At 41.5% G+C, this 18015-nt stretch overlaps 2 long non-coding RNA genes across 2 annotated transcripts; one reads left to right on the top strand and one right to left on the bottom strand.

Annotated features, from left to right (window-relative positions):
- Positions 1-1621: 1621 nt before the first annotated feature.
- On the bottom strand, positions 1622-14592 carry LOC310892568. Its single transcript, XR_014578227.1, has 4 exons — positions 14469-14592; positions 13295-13747; positions 2652-2744; positions 1622-2445 (listed from the first exon to the last, which is right to left on the bottom strand). It is a non-coding gene; the product is annotated as an uncharacterized lncRNA (long non-coding RNA).
- Positions 13476-14616, top strand: LOC310892567. Its single transcript, XR_014578226.1, has 3 exons — positions 13476-13610; positions 14322-14401; positions 14486-14616. It is a non-coding gene; the product is annotated as an uncharacterized lncRNA (long non-coding RNA).
- Positions 14617-18015: the final 3399 nt, after the last annotated feature.

Raw genomic sequence — 18015 nt, forward strand, 5'->3', positions numbered from 1 at the left:
GCCAGCAGTGGGTCCCTTTTGGAGCTGGCTGAAACGGGCTTTTATCTGACGTGGGGCAACTGCTGGACTTTTCTCACAGAGGCCACCCCTGCAGCCCCCCGATGCCAAGTTCTTGCTATGTAAACCCAATACACAGATGTACCATGTTGTTCTCTGTGACAGAATATCTTTGGTCTCTCTGAAGAGATGAACATCCCTTTTACCTGAGCAAGGAGGGTTCACACCATGGGGCACTGCTCCTTGAGCTGCCATGGTCTCCTTGCAGATACAGAGACAGGATTGTGTGGGGCAGGGCACAGGTGAATACCACTCATTCATAAGTAGTAAGTTGGAAATTGTCCATTTGTTTTCTGTATCTGGCTGGAAGAGTTACTTATGGAAAAGTAAAACCTACACCACATTTTAAAATATTTTTTTAAATAAACCTCATACTTTGTGGTAATGATCTGGATTGGGAATTTCAAAAGGGGGTTGATATTCTTCAAATATACTCCTCAATTTCATCAGTTCATGGTAAATGGTATCAACAATGAGTTTTCCAATACCCCATCCATATAGTATTTCTTTTCTTTCTGACTTTAACAGTAACTGACAAAATTTGAGTTTCCTAATCATTTTATTGTCTCTGTAAAATAAATAAATAAATAAATAAATAAATAAATAAAAAATGAGAAAACCTATTAAGATATTTATTCCTTTGCTTCCTTTTGCCTGAAATGCCTTTTCACTTTCAATTTAATTCCTGGAGAATGCTGTCTCTTTAGTGCAGAAATACTTTAGTTTTGGTCACAGTACTAAATTTGTACTTGAAAAGGAAATTGTACAACAAAATTTTCTGGGTGAAACTGTGGGCTTCAGATTTTTAAAACATCCTTTGCAAATTTCATTTTAATTGAAAAAAAAATAGATGTGACAGATTTTTTGCATGATGCTTTTGTGATCTGCTGGTTAGTTCATGACAGAGGATGCCTATAGTGAAAACCAAGATATACTGACAGAGTGTTTCCATGTTCTTGATTTCCTCTCCCTTCTCTGCTCTTCAAAAAGCATAAAGGTTGTTGTAAAAAGCTCATCAAGATCTCCAAAGTAGATAGTCAGTCAGTCATACACCACTAACACTTTGAAAAGGAATATTTTCAGACTTTTATTTTTCGAAATGTTCCTTCTTCAGACTTTCTCAGCACCCACTTTGATGGGATAGGACCAGGGGAGCAGAAATGAAGCAGTCCACTGCCTCTGTCTCTTTCCCTCTCTGCTCTGGGATTGCTCAGAGTCATCACAGCCCCATCCAGCCATGCCCACCAGCTGCCCAACCACCATCCTGGCTAAGCTGTAGGATCATTCCAATGTCGTTGGAAGCATCAGCCTCCCAGTACAGTGGGTTTACTACCCAGGCTGCTGATTCCACCACCCCTGTATAGGCATAACCTTCTTTTTCCAGGTTCCTCCAAGAAATTAACATTTTCTTGTCAGAGCCCTGATAGCCCCTGTATCTTGTCAGTTCATATAACTACATGAAGATACCCGCTTCCAATTCTGATGAGTAGTTTGTGGAAGAGATTACTGAGAACACTACAGTCCCTTTTTTCTGCTTACATACAAAACTAAGAGTCTGTTTGATCATTCATACACCTTTATTTGATTTTTCCTGAAGTGGATTTAGATGAAGACATACTGCAAAGCAAAGGATATTCTCTCTGTGCTGTTGCAGGGATTGCCACCTTATGATTTTTACTATTTACTAAGGAAAAAACATGACCTGGAGCCTGAGAAAATAAGCTTTGTGAAACATATCAATATGGTCTGGTCTAACTTTGAAGACTGATCACAAGGAAAGAAAGAAAAAAAAAAAACAAAACATATTAGTGGAGATATTTGTACACAAGCCTAAAAGAAACTAAAAGAAGCTATGGAACTGGATGGTGCTATTTCAGCCTCTTTTATTTGTATGTGAAAGTGGTAACATTTTCCAGACATTTTTTACACTGAAATTAAATGAGTAAATTTCAGAAGCCTGCAAAAATACTGATAGACAATAGAATGTTCTGATATTTTCCCAGAAAGGTTGTTTTTTTATTAAAAATAAATAAATTATGCTCCTAGTCCTCATACTATGAAAACAGAGCTTTTAAACAAAGCCAAGTGCAATGCTCTTTCCCTGTATCTCAGACAAAGGCCAGATAAAACATGTTTGAATACAGACATTCATTGTAGCAACATGCATTTACTCTGGAACATAGTTCTGCCAAGTATTTTTTTACAGTATTTCCCAACTACTAGTTTTAGCAATTTCTTCCAGCTAAAGCTGGTCTTTGGTGACAAACCAGCACCACATCCCAACCTCGTATTTGACTGCAACTAGAAAGGGAACAGAAATGTAGAATACAATTTGTCTTCTCTTTTTCTTCCACTGTTTCTTCTGTTAGTTTTTCATCATTCCAATTTCTGTATATTAAAAAAAAAAAAAAAAAAAAAAAAAAAAACTTGTACTTTGGCATCACTAGGGTAGTGTTTTCCAACTTGTGGTCCAGTAACTGGTGATAGCCCATATAAAAGGGGGAAAAAAACCACAACACACACATACACAACAACAAAACAGGCACACTTACATTCCTATACAGTTGGCTGTTTGCCAGCTGATAACAAGTTACCTTATCTTTTGCCATCTATAGTCACAGTTTTATCTGTGGGTATATAACATGTTGGCACACTCCCACTGTCCCATCAAATGACATGATTTCCCCCTAGAAAGGAAGCACTTCATTAGAAAAGACTGAGAAACACCAGCCCAGAGGCAAATAAGAATATAAACCCCTGAATGTTAAATACCTTGCAGATACAATTGTAAATGACAGACCTAAGTACAAAAAGTTTACCATCCAAATTTAAGTACTTAATTTCCCCACCGCTTAACATCCTCCATTGTGAAAGGCTACCCATGGCTTCTTTTCTATCACAAATGCAGATGATAAATTGCTTTACTGTTCGACCTTTTCTAGAGACCATTAAGGAAATCAAAGCAAAAGCTTTGCATTTCATCAAAACTTTAAATAGCAGTAGTTGCAGTGGAAGGAGAGGGCATGGGAATCAATATGCTTTTCAGTTGTATAAGCATGTTAACATACTGTGAAAATTAGCTTTTTAGAAGACTTTATGTTGCCATTTTCACCAATGTGTTGCAGCTCCAGAATGAAAACCAAGAATAGACCAATCTCTAAATTGTAGAGTATGGCACCATTAAACATTTATCTACTACTGCAACTACCTTACCTTTCCATTATGCAAAAGGGGGGTTGAGTCATAATAAATTTGAATGAAGCCTGGCTATTCTAGTAGTCATGTCTAATACTTGCCCACTCACCTCAGCTCTAGGCTTAAAGAAAACTTAATTTGTTTAATGAGACCTTGGAAAAGCCTTGCCTGTGATCAAACTTGCTTCCTTCAAAAGCCCTAAAAGCCTCATATTCAAGGAGCACTCAGTTAAGGGAATTCATACTTTCCCTTATGTTAAAAAGCAGCCTGTCTTGCTTTGGCTCTTCATCCTGTCATTCCTGTTCCTGTGAAGCTGTATAATTGTATATTAAAATAAGTAAACTAAAATATGCTGTACTCTCTCCTCCAGTGGAAGAAATCTTCTGATTTCCATCACAGCCAGGAAGATATAATTTGATCTCTTCAAGGGAAACTTAGAAGCCACTCAGCCATTCATTAGGAGAGACAGTCCATAACCCCATGATATGTGCCTTGCCTTGGAAACACTTTGGCAGATGACTTTCTGGACTCTGTTCTCAGAACTGCAATGAATGATTAACAGTTATCTACATGTGAAACAAATGTATGGGCCTTAACATTCTAGTTCAGGTATCTCACAGAAAACACCAAGACCACTAACTCTCATCATATATCAGTATCCAGGTGTCATTCTAACATTTTAAAATAGCATTTACATGGAAATAAAATGTCAAAAATTATGGAAAAGTACCACAGTCACACTGATGCCTCAATCTCTCCTTTTTCTTTTTTTTTTTTTTTGGTGGGATGTAAGCATGTACATGCCTGTATCTCTTTAGAGGTCTGAGAGCAATGCCCAACTTCTCATTGTAAATAAGAAATGTAGAGAAGCTTGCATCTGGAGTGCCTTGGAAAAATTTATCCAAGGCTCCATTTGAGAGCCATTATAAATGGAAAGTTAACCTCAGTGCACTGAGGTGGCCAAGGAAGAAGCACATTGATGGTGACACTGGGGATGCCTAGAGAACAATCAGGCTTTTGCAGGACAGCTTAGAGCACCATGGTTTGCTTAATTTTTCCACTCAAGACCATGCTGCTTTCATGTCATCCAGTGATATATGAAATGTCCTAACTGGCATCAGGCATAACAGTAGCCCCTAGCCCTGCTGTGGAAAGGTTATCTACAGATCACTGACAACTTCCATGAGATTGTGGGGAAAATGAAGTCTAAAAGTGAAATTTTGTATTGGCTTCTTATTTATGAGGTAGTGTTTGCTGTTGCAATAAGGTAAATCAATAAAACCACTAACAAAATGAAATTCTCAGGTTTCTTTGTTTATTGAGTTTGGATGCTGTGGCAGTTAATTATTCATTGTTAAGATCATAGAATCATAGAATGGGCTGGATTTAAAGGGAACTTAAAGACCATCTAATTCCAAACCCCCTGTCCTGGGCAGGAACACCTCCCACTAGACCAGGTTGCCCAAAGCCCCATCCAACCTGACCTTGAACACCTCCAGGAATGGGGCATCCACAGCTTCTCTGGACAACCTGTGCCAGTGTCTCACCACCCTCAAAGTAAAGAATTTCTTCCATATATCTAATGTAAATCTACTCTTTTTTAGTTTAAAATTATAGCTCCTTGTCCTATCCCTACACTCCCTGACAAAAAGTCCCTCCCCAGCTTTCCTGTAGGCCCCCTTGAGGTACTGGAAGGCCGCTATAAGGTCTCGCCAGAGCCTTCTCATTTCCAGGATGAACAACCCCAACTCCCTCAGCTTGTCACTACAGGAGAGGTGCTCCAGCCCTCTGATCATCCTCATGGTCCTTCACTGGACACAGTCTAACAGGTCCATGTTTTTCTTGTGCTGGGGGCCCCAGAGCTGAACGCAGTGCTCCAGGTGGTGTCTTACAAGAGCAGAGCAGAGGGGGAAAATCACCTCCCTTCACCCTGCTGGCCACGCTTCTTTTGATGCAGCCAAGGATATGGTTTGTTTTCTGGGCTGCAAGCACATATTGCTGGTTCATTCTGAGCTTCTCATGGGGCAAAAAGTCATGTTGAGATCATGTTGAGCTTCTCAAGATGGGCCAGTGTCCAGTACAAAAGCACTGGAATAAAACTGCAGATATTTCTGTTGGTTAAACCCTTTAAAATGCACTTGAGGATACCTTAATGAAATCAGAACACTCTAATATTTGTTAAATTATTTTTTTTGGTCTTGTTTACTTTTTGCAAATGAAACAAGGGCACATTATGACCACACATTAACTGTTACCTGTGCAAGGCATAATTAAAAACATTTGCCTGTGCTAAGTGTTTTCTCATCTGCAAATATTGGACTAATGAGCACTTTCATTATAGCACAGTGAAATCATTGAAAGGATTAATTTAGCACTTGCTCCAATTTCAGGATAAATTAAGTTTGAGTTGTAGTGGAAGCAACATTGATAATTCATGCAATGCATATGGTAACTGCATGAGAGGCTTGAGGAGCAGTTGCAGAAAACTTATTCTCCAAGTAAGTTATAAGCTAAGAGCTGGAAAGCTGTAAGCCTCGGTAACTCATTAGTCCCCCTTTTGTAGGCTGCAGCATTAGTAGTACAAGCATTGCCCATCTTTTCTTTACAAATCATAAAATCATTCAGGTTGGAAAAGACCTCTAAGATCATTGAGTCCCGTGGTTAACCTATCACTGCCAAATCCACCACTAAACCATGTCCCTAAGCACCACATCTACACATCCTTTAAACACCTCAGGGATGGTGACTCAACCACTTCCCTGGGCGGCCTGTTCCAATGCCTCACAACTCAGTGAATAAATTTTTCCTAATATCCAACTTAAACCTCTCCTGGTGCAACTTGAGGCCATTTCCTCTTGTCTTATTGCTTCTTATTTGGGAGAAGAGACTGATCCCCCACCCTGCTACACTCTCCTTTGAGGTAGTGTAGAGGGTGATAAGGTCTCCCCTGAGCCTCCTCTTCTCTAGGCTAAACAACCCCATCACCTTCAGCTGCTCCTCATATGACTTATTCTCTAGGCCCTTTACCAGTTTTGTTGCTCTTCTTTGGACATGCTCCAGCACCCTGATGTCCTTCTTGTAATGAGGGGCCCAAAGCTGAACACAGTACTTGAGGTGCAGCCTCACCAGAGCCGAGTACAGGGGGACAATCGCTTCCCTAGTCCTGCTGGCCATGCTGTTTCTGATAGAAGCCAGGATGCTGTTGGCCTTCTTGGCCACCTTAGCACATTGCTGGCTCATATTCAACCAGCTATCGACCACACACCCAGGTCCCTTTCCACTGGGCAGCTCTCCAGCCACTCTTCCCCCAGCCTGTAGCGTTGCATGTGGTTGTTGTGCCCCAAGTGCGCAGCACTTAGCCTTGTTGAATCTCATACAGGTGGCCTTGGCCCATCGATCCATCCTATCCAGATCTCTCTGTAGAACCCTCCTGCCCTCAAGCAAATCAACACTTGCACCTAACTTGGTGTCATCTGCAAACTTACTGAGGTTGAACTCAATCCCCTTGTCCAGATCACTGATAAAAATACTAGAGAGTACCAGCCCCAGTACTGAGCCCTGGGGGACTCCACTGTTGACCGGTCTCCAGCTGGATTTAACTCCATTCACTACAACTCTTTGGGCCCAGCCATCCAGCCACTTTTTACCCACTAAAGTGTATGCCCATCAAAGCCATGAGCAACTACTTTCTCCAGAAGAATACTGTGGGAAACAATGTCAAAAACTTTACTAAAGTCTAGGTAGACAACATCCACAGCCTTTCCCTCACCCACTGAGCATGTCAACTAGTCATAGAGGGAGATGAGGTTTGTCAAGTAGGATCTGCCTTTCATAAATCCATGCTGACTGGGCCTGATCACCTGGTTGTCCTGTATGTGCTGCATGATGGCACTCAAGACAATCCACTCCCTAACCTTCCCTGGCACCAAAATCAGACTAACAGGCCTGTAGTTCTTCAGGTCTTCCTCCTGGCTTTTCTTGTAGATGGAAAATGAGCCACCCTTCTGCAGTTATTTCTAGGTAATTACTTTTCTGAGATGCACATAAAACAAGTTGAAGAAAACAATTTTGGTGACAGCCAGAAGTTTGGTTCTTTTAACTATAATCCTCCAGGAAAAAATAAATAAGCAAACAAATAAATAGATGTCTCTGAAAGGCTGGATGTACATCAGCTGGCAGCTGTGTTTTGCTAATGATAACAGTACTTTCATAGCAATGTGCTACATGCAGCTTGCAGTCATGAGGTGATTTCCACTTCTGGACACCACGCTTGGAAGCTTACTGATGTTTTAGGCATTTTTGTTGGCAGGGGTCTATAGCTACTCTGTCAAATGTTAGTCTACTTCAATGGTTAGTCAGTGTTACCAAGTATATAAACTCTTTCTCTAATCCACCACAGCTTGAAAGATGCCTTATGCAGTTAAAGACAACTTCACTGCTTTCTGATAGAGGTACTTTCTGCCTTTCAGATATTTTGCTAGAATAAATGAATACTCTTAAGGTATATGGAATACATATAGTCTTCTTAAAAAGAATATTCCTTCAGTGAACTTCCCTTACACATTCAGCCTTTTTTTTTTTTTTTTTAAAGTAGTTATATTAAGTCAGTGTCCGATTAAGGTATTGCTTGGCAATTTTAGATCATAGTTTAGTTCACTGAGCAGTTTGACATTATAATTAACTAAAAAACAAAATATTCAATGCCACTTCCACTAGAAATCACAAGATATACAGAATGACTCAATTTCTGTGACTGTCAGCTCAAATTCCCATCCTGTGCAGACCTTCTGCAGAGCAGGCCTGCTGTCAGCCTACTAGAGAGAGTGCTGGTTACTCTTGCTGTATTATTCCTGGTCTAAATTCACCACAGGGCTGAGGAGCAAGATACTGTGACTGATGTGGATGCTGCAGTGAATTTCTTCATCTGCTGCCATATTGCATTTCATTAAAAGTTAATCACGAAAAACTGCTACCTGCAAAATCATGGAAAGGAAAGGGAAAGGGAAAGGGAAAGGGAAAGGGAAAGGGAAAGGGAAAGGGAAAGGGAAAGGGAAAGGGAAAGGGAAAGGGAAAAAGACCCTGAAAGCTCAACTCCTATAGCAGAGAAGATACAAAATCCTATAGAGTCACTTTCCTGATCTTCTCTATGGTCTTTACAGACCTGTGTCAGCTTGTACAACCTGGTTCATTTGACCAAGGAATGATGTAAAGCACCTGTCATTTAAGTTAGTAGAGAAATCAAGACAAAGTCCTGGAGGTTCAGGCAGAAGACACGACACAGCATTAAAAGCTGATTATGTGCAGAGCACTGAGAAATTGGCCTTTATCTAGCTACACTTCTGATAATTTCCTTGTTTTCAGCACTGCTCTGTAAATATATCTTATTAAACTGGTGTACCACATGGCATAAGTATTCCAAAAAAAAAACCAAAAAAACAAAAAATACATTTGCCAGTGCAACCCTCCAGAAATGTAGCTGGCACAACTACTTAAAGATATGATACACTGGTTGGCATTTTTAAGTGTATATGAGAGGGAGAGATAATAGCAGGTAAATTAGGTTTGTGCATACTAAACCAAAAATGTTATTTAAAAAGGAATAGTTTAACAACTGTTTATTGGGTGTTGTTGTCAAGGCTTTCACAGAGGTGGGCTGCAGGGATAGCCTTTGTGGGAGGAGGTTGGGGCTGCCCTGTGCTGGACACAGCTGCTTCCATTTGGCTCTTCAATGCAGTGGGGTGTAACCTCACTGCCTTCAGCTCAACCCACAAGACTTTTCATTTTCTTTTCTGTGTCTGTCCCCCGAGGAGGGGGAGTGGGAGAGTGGCTGCATGGGTGCCCAACAGCTGGCCAAGATCAGCCCACTCCACTCTGGTATCAGAAAGTACAGTGATAAATATTGTAAAAAATAAGGTACATTCTCATTGTTTAGTACTTGCATAAAACTTAATTAAAATGCTGTAGCATTTGATTTCTCTTCCTTCCCTAGAGCCCACTCCTATCCCATTTGTGGCTCTCAGCAGGACCTTTCGCTGTGAGGGTTTTATTTTCAGCTCTGTCTGGAAAGTTGATAGCAGTTGCACAGACACGATATAAATCACTACCATCATGGCAAGCCCCAAAACAATATCGGTTCCTTGCCAGCTGAATGTTATCCTGTCAATTTGTAGCTGGCTCTTTAGGCTCTTTAGCCTGCTGGGATGTGTTATTAGATCCACTGCTGGCAGTCTTGTTGCTGCATCACTAGCAATCCCATGATCACTTAGTACATGGCAATATTCCTGCATAAAGCTGTTTTCTGAATTGCGGGGTTTGGGGGGAAGAGCATTTTTATTTTTACATTTGAAAGAGGAGCCCAAGGGATGGCAAAAGCCAACAGATTTGTGAGGGTTGTCATAGCTTGGTTCGGAGGGGATTATCTGTGGCAGTTGACCAAGACAGCAAGAACTAAACCAATCAAGCAGCTATTCCTCAGCAGCCATGATTCAAGACCAACCACCAAGGCAGTCAAGACTGTATATTTCTAGACATATTACAGAAAGCATCAGGTAACGATGTCTCTGGACACTTTAGGCCACTGGAATGACCGTAGATGAGTCATACAAGCATCTCATCATTCAAACATCCTCCAGCACTATCTGCTTTTTTTGCCTTGTATTTAGCAGCCATCATTGTCATGACAACCTGTTAAAACATGAATAATGAATAATGAATAAAACATGAATAATGAATGGGTTAAAATCTGTCCTTGGAACTGGCATGACGGCTATGGACAGGATCTAGTGTATATTCCTTCCTGGCAAGCTGAACACGCAGACTGCCATATCATTTCATCAGATGGAGCCAGTAAGAGAGTGTCAGTGAAACAACCCCCACCGCCAAGCAAAAAGTGGGACACTTCCTCTGCAGGACACCTGAAGGCTGCCTCTTTCTGTGCACCTACCAACCAATCAGTAGGAGAGTCACTGCAATGAACAGCTATTCAGTTCTTAGGCAACAGCACTTTGCTATGATCTGATTTCACCTCTGCAGCCAAAGATGCTTTCCAAGACATGAGGATTTGTGTTCCTGTTTCTGTAGGATATCATTTTTTTATAAATATCTAAATATATTTTTTTTCAGAAAGACATAGGTAGTTTCTGAATTTACAAGTCCTCATTAAAAAGTCATTTTCCTGGCAAGCTACAAGTTTATTTTAATATCCCCTCCTATATTCAGCATAAGATTCAAACCAAGATACAAGATTCTAAAAATGGATGTCTAAAATTATGCTGTTTATTCCCTGCTAGGCACTCAAATAACTGTCTTAATTTTCTAAAGCACTAAACACCTATCAGCTCAAATGAAGCAAATAGCATCAGCTTGGTAGCTAAAATGCCACTAAATGTTTTGAAAAGGAGATCTCTCTGGAAGTGTCTGACTATACGCTTAGAGACTGTCTCTGAAAACACATATTTTTCAGCTCAGCTAGTTCATACTTTTAAAATGGAGATATTTCTGGATGTGTTGGATGGATATGTAGTCAATTGAGAAGACAGTGTGGTTAGTAAAAAAAATTTAAAAAAATTATCTTAAACTCTCAAACTAATACATGCTGTTGTATGAGACAATTGACTAAATTAGACAGTTACTAGCTCCAATAAACTTCCAAGGACTGCAGTGTACCAACAAAACCAATTATCTGATAGAAATATCTGTTTTCTTTCCAGAGACTTCCTCAGCAATTACAGCTTTAAACAAATTCCTTTTCCTCCTCAATGGTTAAAAAGCAGAACTAACTCTACAAAACATACCTTTTTGCTGTAATTATTTGAACATTGAAACAATTTCATTCCTGACTCAGCCAGTAATTTTTGTCCCTTGGAAATACAATACAAGAGAATCTCCATCCTTTACTGGATGCGGGGGGAAACTTAGTGATGAGAGACGAGGAAAAGGTTGAGGTGCTTAATGCCTTCTTAGCCTCAGTCTTTAGCGGCAAGGCCAGTTGTTCTCTAGATACCCAGTACCCTGAGCTGGTGGAAGGGGATGGGGAGTAGGATGTGGCCCTCACAATCCATGAGGAAATGGTTGGCGACCTGCTACAGCACTTAGATGTACACAAGTCAATGGGGCCGGATGGGATCCACCCGAGGGTACTGACAGAACTGGCAGAGGAGCTGGCCAAGCTGCTTTCCATCATTTATCAGCAGTCCTGGCTATCAGGGGAGGTCCCAGTCGACTGACGGCTAGCAAATGTGACGCCCATCTACAAGAAGGGCTGGAGGGTAGACCCGGGCAACTATAGGCCTGTTAGTTTGACCTCAGTGCCAGGGAAGCTCATGGAGCAGATTGTCTTGAGTGTCATCACGTGGCACTTGCAGGGCAACCAGGCGATCAGGCCCAGTCACCATGGGTTTATGAAAGGCAGGTGCTGCTTGACGAACCTGATCTCCTTCTATGACAAAGTGACACTCTGGGTGGATGAGGGGAAGGCTGTGGATGTGGTCTACCTTGACTTCAGTAAGGCTTTTGACACCATTTCCCACAGCATTCTCCTCGAGAAACTGGCTGCTCTTGGCTTGGACTGGCATACACTTTGTTGGGTTAGAAACTGGCTGGGTAGCCGGGCTCAAAGAGTCGTGGTGAATGGAGTTAAATCCAGTTGCAGGCCAGGCACTAGTGGAGTCCCCCAGGGCTCAGTACTGGGGCCAGTTTTCTTTAATATCTTTATCGATGATCTGGATGAGGGGATCAAGTGCACCCTCAGTAAGTTTGCAGACGACACCAAGTTAGGTGCATGTGTTGATCTGCTCGAGGGTAGAAAGGCTCTGCAGGAGGATCTGGATAGGCTGGACCAATGGGCTGAGGCCAACTGTATGAAGTTCAACAAGGCCAAGTGCCAGGTCCTGCACCTGGGGCACAACAACCCCAAGCAGTGCTACAGGCTGGGAGATGAGTGGTTAGAAAGCCACCTGGCAGAGAAGGACCTGGGAGTATTGGTTGATAGTTGGCTGAATACGAGCCAGCAGTGTGCTCAGGTGGCCATGAAGGCCTACAGAATCCTGGCTTGCATAAGAAACAGTGTGGCCAGCAGGACTAGGGAAGTGATTGTGCCCCTGTACTCGGCTCTGGTGAGGCCGCACCTCGAGTACTGTGTTCAGTTTTGGGCACCTCGCTACAAGAAGGACATGGAGGTGCTCAAGAGAGTCCAGAGAAGGGCGACGAAGCTGGTGAGGGGTCTGGAGAACAAGTCTTACGAGGAGCAGCTGAGGGAACTGGGGTTGTTCAACTTGGAGAAGAGGAGGCTCAGGGGCGACCTTATCACACTCTACAGGTACCTTAAAGGAGGCTGTAGCGAGGTGGGGGTTGGTCTATTCTCCTATGTGCCTGGTGATAGGATGAGGGGGAATGGGCTAAAGTTGCGCCAGGGGAGGTTTAGGTTGGATATTAGGAAAAACTTCTTTACTGAAAGGGTTGTTAGGCATTGGAATGGGCTGCCCAGGGAAGTGGATGTGTCACCATCCCTGGAGGTCTTTAAAAGACATTTAGATGTAGAGCTTAGTGATATGGTTTAGTGGAGGACTTGTTAGTGTTAGGTCAGAGGTTGGACTAGGTGATCTTGGAGGTCTCTTCCAACCTAGATGATTCTGTGATTCTGTGAAGTATATATATGTGCAATATCCCTAACTGTGTCTGGAGATCTGGGCAAAGGACTGGGACTTCAACAGACCAAAGGGTCTTCATGTTGAGCTTAGACTGTAGGGCCTAGTGAACATTGAATGAATAATTTTATTGTAATGCAAATAAGGATTAGAGTTAAAGTTGCTATGGAAACACTGGTCTAACTTTTCAGAGTTTGGAGGTGTTAAAGTAAAGGCACCTGAAAGCATGGAGGAGAGGATGTGTACAAATTCACTGTCCAAAAAAATAAAAACTATGCAGAAACAAGCTGTAATTTCAGTAGGTTTGGGGCAATTATTTAACATATTAGACAGCATAAGTGAAATCTCTGGAGAGAACAAATCTCACCATATTTGGCCAGTGTACAAGTATGACTTACTGTTCTCATAGTGGAAGGTTGTCGTGCCATGACAGTCCTCCATGGAGATGCTGCTGAGCTGCTGCTGTGCCATAAAGGATGTTGGAGGAGAGCAAAAGAACTGAAACATTCACAGACTTTTTTTCTGTTCTGGACCATTTCCTATTTTGCAGAGGAAAGCAGGTTGTTCTGCATTTAACGGTGGAGCCACAAGAGACATTTCTGACTGCCATACAGCTGGAGTAACTTCTCTAGTGTCCAAAAGGGTCTAGAGGTTCCAAGGGTTCCGTCCTTTATTGCAGCACTGCTACAGTTTTCTTCCTGTGCAGATTCTTCGGTAGGTAAGGCGTGAGATGTGAGTATGTGAGGAACTGCAATTTTTCCTTCAGAAGGGACACTTCCTTCTCTGTTTTATGCTCATTAATAAGTTCTGGGAGCTTCTACTTTGTGATGTCAGATTTGTATGAAGCCAAGCTGCAGAAGAGAAAGGTACACATGGGAGTGTGCATGCATGCGCATCCACTAAGTATGATCTCAGAAACTTCCTTTCCTTCAGCATCTGTAGTTTAATATCAGTCAGACATAATCTGGTCTCCTACCTCCCTTCCTAGGCAGTTCAAAGAATCTGATGTAGAAGGGACCAGGGCTGCTTCAGACTGGTGCCAGCAGCTCTGCACCACATGCTCACCCTGCTCAGACACAGGTGAGAGTGGAGTTCACAAACCCTCTATACATTCTCCAGCAGGGGAACCTGAAAATTAGATAGAATAACCCTGACTCACGGCAGTTTTCCAATTTAAAATCCAAAAGGGTCAGATGTATCAGGCATGTTTTCATACAAAATCTGTGGGAAGCAAAGGTTAGATTCTGATAGCGCTAGGATACCTACTTAGGAATGGGATCTTTTCTTTGATCCTTATAGGCAGGTCTTCTTAACTCTGCTTTGTTGTTATCAGTGTGATGCCCCCTGCTTCCTTCAGACACCTTCTTTGCATGGAATATAGATTTTTTTTTCTATTATCAAACATAATTTTCTTTTCTCTTTCAGCTTCCATCTGCAGCAGCCATCAAAATACTGTATATAATTTGTAAAAAGTCCTTTATCCACTTTAACTGTAGTTTCAAAAGGTATGCATCTGTTTTGATTTTTAAAAATGTTATTTCTAGCTTACATATGTGCAAGATTAAGCTTTACCTTTCCTCCTGCCCCAGCACCTCCATCTTCACCTGCTTGGTTTGCAATGAGAAAGGACAGCTGAAAGCCCTTGAAGATGATGAAAGTGAGCCTGTGAATTAGAAGCACTCACCTTTGAAGGGCATTCATCACCTGGGCTTTAAGACAGACAACAAAAATAAAAGCTTTAGTTAACCAGAAGTCTCATTTTGCCCAGTCAAAGGAAAATATGCACCAAGAAAATTTCATGAACGTAATCAAACATGAGCTGAATTGGGTAGTCCTTTAGGTAATGTGTGACATGGTTCTTCCAAGGTCAGTGTTTCTTTGAAGCCACTGCTCCAAGAGGCCCCTAGTCTGCAGGACTCTCACTTTTTAAAGCAGGTTTCTAGTTCACAGACTTCTTGGGAAAAGCTTAAAGACATAGCCCAATTCAATTATGCAATTTTATAAAATATATATATATTAAACTTCATTCTCTTTTTATTCTGATTTTAGGTATAAAGTAGCCTCTTGCTATGGGTCCCCATGGTAGAAATCCCTGTTCCAATAAGCCCAGCCATAACTGACTTGCAGTAAATGAATAAATGGACATTGAAAGTACAGGGCCAAAGGCAGGCAAGCAGGAATTTTACCTGCCTCCCCCTGTGTAGTTTTATTGACCTGACAGAGGCACTGCCAGCTGAGGAGAGGCTGTGTGATCTGGCACGCAGTTGCTCAACAGTTGAGGTAGGAACAGCACTTGTACCATAAAAAACACTGTAGTGCAAGGACAGCATGAATGCTACTGTAGACAAAACAGTTCTTTCAAAACGATCCTTATTTAAACATTTATAATTGTAGTGCTGTTAAATTAGACCAAGCCAGAATTTACTTTCTCCATTACTTTTAGCCACAAAATTCACTTAATTGCTTTCAGTGGAATTTTTCCATTAAAGACATAAACAAGGAGAAAAAAAATATTTTGTATGGGTTTATAGAAAGTCCTGTCAAGTATGATTAATTTTGCAGCAATAAATACTTCTGTATGAAGGAAAGAAAGAAAGGGTTTCAAGATAAGCATGCATCAAAATACCTCAGAGCTTTGCCACATAAAGGGAAATATAGTTTCCCTCACTGAACTACAGGACTCATTGATGGCCTCCATTGTGAAAATAAGAACAGCTTGTGTGCGCTTGATCATAAACTGTAGCAATGAGCAATGACTAAAAGAGTGCATGTACATGAGTTTGCCTCTTTCCATGCCTGGGAACTTGTACGAAGAAATACATTCTCCATCAAAGCTGTTGTACATGCATTCAGCAGGAGAAAGAAGCCCTTTTCCTTTTGAGCTTTCAGTTTGGGTAAAGGAAGTTCTTCGTTCTTTAGAATAAACCAAAAAAGTCACAGCCTAACAGCTTATCACCAGGACTAACAGTCAGAAGGACCATGTCTTTCCCCCTTCTCCTGCCTTTCATGCCCTGCCCCCACCCATCCCCTCCATGTCCTCCAGCCCTAACAGGCCTCCCTACACACCTGCTGACTTCTCAGATACTCGTGTGCTCAGATACTCCTGTATTGGACCTTTTGCTAGGAAATAGTGACTTTATCATCCAAATTGTCCCCCCCATAAACCCTGCCTTTGGCAGCAATCAATTTGTGGCCATTAAGAACTGAAACATCTTCTGTAAGCAATGTGATTTACCCCTTCATGCAAAGCGCTGTGCCCACCACCGAAGCCATGTGCCCATGAAAAGTTGTAATTACTGTTGGAATTTGTAAGACTTTATGTGGGCAAAGAAGCAAGGATTTTTAAATTCAGCTGCAGCCTTCTTGCTGATGTCTTACAGTAGAAATTTGTATCTGATTAGCTGCCCATTAACTTTAAATTCTCCTTTGTTATTACTGCTGCAAAACATGGGTCTCTCCTTGCACTGAATATCCTTGTTTGTGATTAGTTTTGTTCAGACATATTAGAATTCTTGTTGCAAAAATGAATTTCACTTTTTTACATTCTGGAAGTAACATCTAATCTCTGATCTCACTGCTGCGGCATTTTGATGCCATGGCATTCCTTTGCAGCAGTTTTTGACTTACTACCTTCCGGGAATTTAATTATCACACTATTTACCACTACCTTTGCTTGAAATGACTGGAAGAATCAAAACACATGGAATGACTGAATATTTTTGTTTGCCTACCTCACTGTCCACTGAGGGTTTCCTTGGACCTTGCATTATGTCCCGCAGTGCACTTACACAAGCGCGAATGATCATGGGGGTGGTTTGGGGGGAACAGTATGACAGGGCCTGAACTGAAACCCATCTACTGCCTTGTGCTGGAGCTGTGAAAGCTCTTGGGAGAGGGAGAATTTGGGGGCATTGCTAGGTGTCTTGCTCTGTTGCCGATCAAGTTGTCTTTCTCCTCATCAACAATGCCTTAGATTGCACCACTTGAATGCGTATACAGCCCTTTAAAACAACAAGCACATTTATATATAAGTATCAATAAGGATTATGATTACCAGAGTAAGGGTTATTTGATCCTTGCCTACATGTTCAACAAGAATCATGGGAATTATATTTTATTTGGATTATTTATAAGAGGAGGCATGCAAGACACTGCCTTAATACTCACTATTTCTCTCATTTTCTGGTGGACTTTACATACGACCTGTAATAGCCAATGCACCAGTGCTCACAAACAAAAATGAAAATGAAAATTGAAATTGAAAATGAAAATGAAAATGAAAATGAAAATGAAAATGAAAATAATGAAAATGAAAATGAAAATGAAAATGAAAATGAAAATGAAAATGAAAATGAAAAGTACGCATCAGCGAGAAGTTTGGGATGGAGTTTTTCAAAGAGCAATGCATTTTGGTTCTGAAAAAACAAAATAGAAAAGAGAAGAGCAGGGCTTCAAGGCAAAAGAGAGATAGTGTGCTTATGACCTAGTTACAATGTGGTACCTTTCTCTTCTGCTAAGTGCATTGATTTCTTGGTCACACTCTTGTAACATAAATAGGACAGCTGAAGATAAACTATTCCTCTTCCCAGTGACAAGCAGGCTTTCTCAAAGTCAAAAAGAAGAAAGAAAATGCAATTCACATCTAGGCAGTCTGAGTTTGTTTGGGTTTTTCCCACCCTCCCCAAGAGAAGCTCTTGTGTATCTCTAAGTTTAATAGGATATGGGGACACAAAATTCAGGGCAGTAATTTTCATGGATTGTAGCTTTCTTTTATGCATCAAAATCCATTTTTTTAAAAGCATGTAAACGTGGAAGCCCTAGTATTTCTTATGTCTGGAAGGCAAAGCATTCTTAGCTGCTGTTGACACTTTCATATACAAAGCAGTAACCTGCAGAAAGATGGCTCCTTTATGAAATTCAGCTTTATCAAAGTAGACAGCTGTCAGCTTCTTACCCACAGCACACATGAGGAGCCATGTCCCAGCCCCCTCAAGCTGCACTGGGGATTATCCCAGGGTTGCTGGCTGCCCTCGATCCTTCCCTCCCACAAAGCAGACACAAGAGGGACAGCTGGCAAAGCCCCCCACCCACACACTTCTTAAGGCACAGCCAGCCTTTG

The sequence above is a fragment of the Anser anser genome, assembly GCF_964211835.1.
Source record: "Anser anser genome assembly, chromosome: 1".
Taxonomy (NCBI): Eukaryota; Metazoa; Chordata; class Aves; order Anseriformes; family Anatidae; genus Anser; species Anser anser.